This window comes from Leuciscus leuciscus (assembly GCF_965113295.1).
Source record: "Leuciscus leuciscus genome assembly, chromosome: 22".
In the NCBI taxonomy this organism is placed as follows: domain Eukaryota; kingdom Metazoa; phylum Chordata; class Actinopteri; order Cypriniformes; family Leuciscidae; genus Leuciscus; species Leuciscus leuciscus.
In genome coordinates, this window is record NC_138746.1 from 23,849,126 (window position 1) to 23,857,608 (window position 8,483).

Below are 8,483 nucleotides of genomic sequence, written 5' to 3' on the forward strand. Positions count from 1 at the left end.
GACGATGGATTATGTGGGAAGCCTTAGTAGGCTACCTCTGACCGTGGCGATTATATTAAAAAACTTACTCTCAGCAATGGTGAGATCTTGCCGGATCCCTATACAATAATACCTGACGATCTTTGGATTGTGGATGACAAGAAGTGGCCAGCAATTGTATGGCCTGATATATATAATTATCTAATTCAGACACCAAGTGTGTATACAAGAGAAATGATTAGAGCGTACAAATCCCTTGATGCATGCATACAACTACGCGCTATGTGGTCATGTGGTCATGTGCAGCTCGTCAAATACTTTGATGCTGCACCGGATTTTTGCGTGTTGAGGTCAGATGTACTCCGGTACGAACTAAGAGCGCGGGTCTTTTGCCCCCTGGTTGCGTGGGCTTAACTGGGGCTACACAGATTTTTGACGGGGCTTTAGCGCCCCCTAGCCCCGGTGTAGCGCCGTGCTTGTCTCTGTCTCCCTGATGGAGTAGTATGAAGCTGCAGACTCGGAGCCTGCTGCATCTACAGTCCCGCACCCAGAGTCCCGCATTCTCAGACCCCTCGTTTTTCGAGACAGCGCCTCCTATCAAATTAGATCGGATAAACATGTGAAGAACTTAAGCCGAAACGTGAGTATCGTCAATTTTATTTAGCGAATCATACCTCAATCGATTTCCTTTTTAATCAAACTACTTTATAGCTCATCGATACACCAACATATGAATAGTCCATTTAATATTTGTAAAGTAGTTTGTAACTAAATTTGAGCCGTTAATGTATGTTTTTTCGCCTTTTTTCCCAGAAAATATTTTGATAGCTTACGTTAGCCTTTAACCTTGGACTTTTGGTAGACAAGCCATTGTAAAAATTTGATTAAAATTCGTTGACATTAAAGTAGACCAATTAAATACATTAAGTGTGTTAATATCAAAGAATGTCATCATTAATTATTTAATCAGATTCACCATTTTACCTTTTTTTTTAATTACCGGACCTTTTTTCCTTAAACTATTAAGTTGAATTAATTAATGCCGGAGTAATTATTTTACTTTATATAATTTATGTAGATTACTTAAATTAGTTATTATAAAACGTAGTATTAAAATGAATCAATATTAATTTAACTGATTGTTATCCGGCCATTTCCTCCGTGGCCCTACTTATCACCCTAGGTATGCTTGTAATTTGCATTTGCAAAAAAATATTATTTATTATTACACAATATTTTTGACAATGGCATTCATCTTTTATTTTAGTGAAGTCGAGGAATTTGACAGAGCGATTCCAAAAAGAAGGAACATTCGCCTACCAGAAATTATTTTACCTTATGCATTTACATTTTACATTTATTCATTTAGCAGACGCGCTTTTATCCAAAGCGACTTATAAATGAGTTTTTTTTTTTTTTATGCAACTGAAGACGAAAAGTAAAGTCACCAACACAATTCTTTCCTTTTTTCTTTCCTTTGTCCTGTTTACAGCAAGATGATGCTTAGGTGATCGTTAAATAAAGTACAGAATTGTTTATTATTGGTGTTTTGTCTATTCTTATTTGAGTTTTGCTTCGCATTCAAAATATCAAAAAACAGGTTTTGTAATGTTAGCATGGTATAATGTTAATTAGACCATTATTGAACTGAAAGAAAAATTGGAATTTGAATAAAAAAAAAAAAACATTGTAGCAATACAGTATAATATCACATAATATTTTTCAGAAGATAGTTCAATATGCAATTGCGACTTTATTTCTCAGAATTGCGACTTTATATCTCGCAATTCTGAGAAAAAGTCACAACTCTGACTTGATGCAATTGTGAGAAAAAAAAATCAGAATTGTGAGATAAAAAGTCGCAATTATTATTATTTATTTATTTATTATTCAGTGGCGGAGTCAAGCTTCCATAGTAGGCTAATTGTATCCCTTCCATCAGTAATTTTCTTTCAATTACACCCACGCTCAAAAAATAACTACTGGGTAATTTGTTAGTCAGAGAACACAATGAGTTTTTTTTTTTTGGCACATGCATTAAGCAGGGAACACAAATATTTATTTGGATAACTTTAAATAAAACGAGACCGTATTGCATCCTATTGTTTTCAATGGCATTTGGATAAGGGTGTTATACGATTTTCCGAACAGCAGGAGGCGCTGTCTCGAAAAATGAGGGGTCTGAGAATGCGGGACTCTGGGTGCGGGACTGTAGATGCAGGCTCCGAGTCTGCAGCTTCATAATGTTGCCCTGATGGACAAAACTATTAAAATTTTCAAGACATGCAATACCCATTTCAGCCAGTAGGGGTAAAAGGGGAAGTTGTGAAAGATGTCCCCTCTCCCTCTTTACTGAATGACAGTGGTTTGATGTCTCTGTCTCCCTGATGGACAAAGCTATTACAAAATGAATGTTAATTTCTGACGTGCTATACCCCTTTCCCAAAGAAGGGGTAAAAAAAAAAAGAGAGGTTGTGAAAAATACCCCTCTGTTAATTTTAAGTTCGGCACCTCTACCGAACTGCACTGGTCTCATGTCAATGGGCCCTTTAAAATAAAAAGCTGTAACAAAAACACACCCTTTGCGTTGTTACAGTTAGAAACGGAGAAAAGTTGCACTTTCCGGATTTAAAGGGACATTGTGTAGGAATTTCTCCCATCTAGTGGTGAAATTGTATTTTGCATTCAAACGAATAATGCTCTCCAGCGCCTCACTTTTTCAAATGCGCGTTGCATCTACGGTTGCCGTTATGTACCAAAAAGCTATGACAGGATGTCTTATAATAGCACTTCGAGTTTTTCTTCGGGTGAACATGTTTGTTATTTAAAACAAACTGAAACTTGAAACAACGAAAAAAAGAATGTTACAGTATGAACTACTGACTGTCAAAAACATTACTATGGTAATTAGTAGTAATGCCGCCTTTACTCGTTATATTTTTTGAAGTATGTGCATTGTTAGATATCATCATCATCAGAGCCTTCTCTAACGTTACTTTACTCAATAGCTGCTATTCATCAAAGAGCCTGTTTAACTTTTAACTATAAATGTTCGACTGTCTATATAATAAAGTACACAACCAAGCAATGAAAAAAAAGCTTGTAATTAAGACTGTAACATTGACTTACCTGTCGAGAAGAAAGCAGGCAACTTCAGGGTCTCTTTTGAAAGCTTTCTCCTGCATTAGCTATCCTGACAGTAACCCTTGTTTTTGTAATCTCCGGTCACGTTTCCTTTTACGATCTATTTTGGACTTTTTCGACGACGAGGACTCCTTATCCTGTGACTCATATGTATGTATGAATGAACGGTGTATAAATAACCGTGCAGTGCAGCCTTTTAAACTTGCCGCGGCAGTGACAAGCGCCTCTCTCTGCTCCTCCGCTTCTGCTGGCTTCAGTCACGTGACGCTGGCTCTGAACGAAATGCGTTGTGGAAACGCGTTGGCCTAGTACTTTTTGTCCCTCTCTGCTATTATAGTTTTTCAAGATGGCGGAACTACATGGAAGCCTCCGTGGACTTACCCGTCCCATGTATATAAAGATAATAAATTCTTCGTTTACGAGGATTAGTCTGAACATTGGCATAGGTATTTGTACACCATTGAGGGCATATTTATGAATAAAAATATAGATTTTAGATAATAAAATACCTAAAAAGCTACACATTGTCCCTTTAACCTGGTGCGTTCAAGCACCCACTTCAGCAGTGACACGAGTAGCGTAATGACGTACCTCTCTAGGCCCCGCCCACTCGCGGCCAACGGAAGGCGGGCAGTTGGAAAAGCAAATGCGCTCATTTTATATACTGTCTATGGGTCATTCGGCGGTAGCATTAAACACGCGGAAGAAGAAGTATTAGCAACATCGTACATATGCTGTTCAAAAGCAGTGTATATACATCCACACTCTCTGTCTGTCCTCCTAGACCTGAACATACCTCTGTCGGCACTATCTGTTTCTCTGGGTTAAAGCCTAACAATTATAAAATTAGATCCTTGTTTTTAAGAGAGATTATTTCTACGCCTTATGTTATTTCAACGCTATCTCACGACCAATTCGTACGAATGATAAAAAGATGGCTAATTTGTACGATTTGTCTAAACCCACGTGATGGGTAGGTTTAGGGGCGGGGTCAGGGGTAGGTCATTCGTATGAATTCATACGAATTGGCCAATTCGTAAAATATGTACGATTTTACAAAAATCGTACTAATTCGTACGAGTGAGGTCGTATGAATTCGTACGAATTAGCCACTTTGTAAAATTTGTACGTTTTCCCGTGAGATCGGGTTGGTTATTTTCTACTGGAACAGTTTCTTTAATAATGTAAATTGTACTCAAGTTTAGTCATTACCTCAAAAATTCCTCCTTACAAATAAGGTTAAAGAAATCTCATAAATTAATTCGTAGAGTTTATCCTACAAAGGTATTCCTACAAAAATTTAAAATTGATATTGATTTAAAATGTTCTTTCTGTGAATGCGCCACTGAAACAATTTCTCATTTGTTTTGGTCTTGCCAATATACCCAGTATTTTTGGAATAATGTGGAGGTTTTCATTGCTGATAATATTTATCTTATAAACATGTGATTTTGGGTTATCAAGGATCGCTCTTTAAAGGATGTTGGTTTTATTATACATTTTATTTTATTTTTATGTAAATTTCACATTCATAAATGCAAGTTTAAAAAAGGCAAACCTCTTTTTATGGTGCTTGAAAAGGAGATTAAAATGTATGTAGATGTGATGTCAAAATCTAAAAATAGTAAAGCAATTAAAACAATTAATATATGCTCCTCCTTTAACATTTTCACATAATATAAAAAAATTCAATATAATGAATGGTGTTGACCTGCAAAGTATATTTTCTGTCTTTAAATTGCATTGTGATATCCTATGGAATTGTTATATGTATAATGTATATCTGTTTGTAAACTGATGCTTATGTACCCTCTCGTCTTTTTATTATTATTTATTTATTTATTTTTAAAATTATTATTATTATTTATTTATTTTTTCCTCTCCCTCGTTCCTTCTTGTTGAGGCATGTGAAATATTTTCTGTTATATGAGATATGGCACTGTACATGCTACCTGCTGTTGACAATAAAGCATAAAAAAAAAAGTATTAGCAACTATAGACAGTAATAATTATGTAATTCAAAACTACATATAATGTGTACAAAGTCTGTGCAATCAATCAAAGACTAAAATAAGTTGAAAGATGCCACACAACAAAGTAAGGTCTATTTAATTGAATGGGGGAAAGTTTTTATAGAGAGATTTTTTAATATTTAATTTAAAATTTTAGCTGGCCCAATTTTGTGTTTTTGTAATTTTATTTATTTTCTGTATTTTTTAGATTTAGTTACTTTGGGCCTATATAAACTAAAATGAGAAACGTTGCCTAGGCAAACGTAGCTGAAATAAATTTAGTTTAACTTTGTATTTTATCTCAATAAATGAAATGTTTATGGTTTTAGTTAACAATAATAACCCTGATCTCGATAGGCTACTGAAAAAGCAGTCATACTTGTATTTGCAGTGCTTTATACAATATAGTAAATAGACCATCAGTGTGAGTTTCTCAAAATTCAATTAGCTACAACTCAGAGGATATTGACAGTGAATTAAATTTCTTAGGAAAAGTAGTTTTACAAACATTCTATAAACATCTTAAAGACATTTTCATAACTACCGTATTTTCCGCACTATAAGGCGCACTTAAAAGCCTTTAATTTTTTCAAAAAACGACAGTGCGCCTTATAATCCGGAGCGCCTTATATATGGATCTGGCGCCTTATATTGATGTCTGTAAAACAACCGCTGACTTAAACCTTGTTTATACTTTCGCCTGGCACCGGAGCGCGAGCCTCCGCTGACTGCGCGCGCACCTCCCCAAACAGACGAGGCATTTATACTTGACGCAACTGTTTTGTTTTAGACTGAACACCAGACCATACAACTGATTTAGACGCGCAAACTGGGTGCCGGTGTGATGAGATGTACTAATATCCGTCTGCTCGGGCAGATTCGGCTCAAAGTCGTGCATCTTCGGATGCGGAGGCGCGCGCGCTGTCACAATGACGTCATTTTGCCGCGCGCGCGCCTCCGCCTCCGCATTTTTTATTACCTTCGCGCTCATGCGGACGCGTCGAGTATAAACAAGGTTTTACAGCTCAGCCACTTGTTTTTTCATATTTTTTTGCAAGTGGTAGATCTTGGTTTACATTTGGACTTTGGGTGTGATCTTAGGCTTGAAAAGGTTGGTGACCACTGCATAACGCAAACCCAGTCAAACGTTTGACTGCAGTATCTTCTATTCTATGCGCCTTATAATCCGGTGCGCCCTATATATGAAAACAGTTCTAAAATAGGCCATTCATTGAAGGTGCGCCTTATAATCCGGTGCGCCTTATAGTGCGGAAAATACGGTATTTCTCTAATGTCTGAAAGGAACATTATTGCAGATGAGCGAACACTTGCAGATGTAAATGCAGGCATCAAGAAGTCTCCGTGATGTATAGCCTATACGTGTGCTATCCGGGACAAGTCACTGGAATCTGAAAACAGGATAACATTAGAAGTGATCAAAAATATAATTAGGCCTATGAACACTTTGTCAGTGGCAATCCCTATTAGGGATCTCCCAGTCACGTGACCCCTAGCCGCGTGTCAGCCATTTTGACGGAATACTATTGCACAAGCGCACATACATGAGAATGCGGATTGTCATGGGCTATGTTCCATTCAGCTTAAACACTCCCAAGAAACTCCAGGACACAGTTGAATCATTTCCATGAAGTTTACTGGGAATTTTGTGAAACTGCAATACAGTACAATGAGATGTCAATATTATTAATCAAACCCAGATACACAGTAACAGTGTAAATAGCACAGCTTAGCTAACATAGCAATGTAGCCTATATGATAAACGCGATCGAGCTAGTCAAAAAAATAACCAGCAGCAATAAACAAAGCTAACTTAGCCTTCTCAATAATCTTACAAAATTAAAATAAGCAGTAATCTAATGTTAAACAATGATAAATACTCACAGACGTTGCCTTAGCAAAAAGGGAGAAGGAAAAGCGATCGACACAGAAACTGACGACTGATAGAGCTCACGCATTACTGTAGCTGATTACCGTATGACGATATCATTTCCTGTTTCCCTACGTGCACGGGTACTGCGTTACTATGGTTACAAATATAATCGAACCACACCGAACTACTGAAATAAAGTAGAAACGCATTTCAAGCGGCATGACACTCCCCGCTTGGGATCTTTAAAGAGCCCACATTAATTAACAGAATCAGTCTTTGGAGAGAGAAGCAGAACCACTTCTGTAATGGGCCGAGAAAAGGTCTTTCTGGTTCCATCCTTGACGACTTCAACTTGAACCTTCCGAACCAATCCATCTTCTCCTGGAAGGGTTTTTGTGATGATGCCCGTAGGCCATTGATTTCTCTTCGCCTGATTGTCTTTCAAGAGAACTATGTCTCCTTCTATAAGGTTCGGCCTTTTTCCTTGCCACTTGTGCCGAAGCTGCAATGTTTTGAGGTATTCATGTTTCCACCTGTTCCAAAACATGTCTGCTAGGCCCTGAACCCGCTTCCACTCCTCTCTGACGAGATGCGCTTCCTCAAAGCTTCCTGACGGAGGAGGTGGTGCAGAGCCAGTCTTAAGAGTCAGAAGCATTGCTGGCGTGAGGATGACAGGCGATTCCGGATCCGATGATACTGGGATGAGCGGTCTAGCATTCATGATTGCAGCTACCTCGGCCATAAGTGTGGTCAGAACTTCATGTGTAAGGTGAGACCTCCTCTGCTCAAGCAGCATGCAGTCCAAAATACGGCGGGCAATGCCAATCATGCGTTCCCACGAGCCACCCATATGAGACGCGTGGGGCGGGTTGAATACCCAGGTGCAGCTCTGGGTGTCCAGGTACTCTTTCACACTGTTGAAGCCTGGATTAGTCTTGTCCATCTCCAGCTCACGAGAGGCGCCGACGAAGTTAGTTCCGCAGTCAGAGCGAATCTGCTTTGCAGGGCCCCTGACTGCAAAGAACCTCCTCAAGGCGTTGATAAAGCTGCTGGTACTCATTGCTTCAATTACCTCAATGTGAACTGCCCTTGAGCACATGCACGAGAACATCACAGCCCATCGTTTAGAGTTGGAGACTCCTCCTCTTGTGCGGCGTGAAACAACGTCCCATGGTCCAAAGACGTCGACACCTACGTAGGTGAAAGGAGGTGCTACTTGTAGCCGTTCTGCTGGCAGAGCTGCCATCTGCTGATGTTCGGTCTTCCCCCTCAGCCTTCTACAAGTGACACATCTGTGAAGCAGACTGCTGATGCAGCGTTTAGTGCCTACCAGCCAGAACCCTGCCGCTCGAATGGCACCTTCGGTCAGATGTCTTCCTTGGTGTTTCACTGCTTCATGATAGTGAGACACAAGCAGGGTTGCGAGATGATGTCGGCCAGGAATGATGATGGGGTGA

At 38.9% G+C, this 8,483-nt stretch overlaps 1 long non-coding RNA gene across 1 annotated transcript; it reads right to left on the reverse strand.

Moving 5' to 3' along the window:
* Window positions 1–6,772: 6,772 nt before the first annotated feature.
* LOC309487201 lies at window positions 6,773–8,074 on the reverse strand. Its single transcript, XR_014201799.1, has 2 exons — window positions 7,038–8,074; window positions 6,773–6,807 (listed from the first exon to the last, which is right to left on the reverse strand). It is a non-coding gene; the product is annotated as an uncharacterized lncRNA (long non-coding RNA).
* Between the last annotated feature and the right edge of the window lie 409 nt (window positions 8,075–8,483).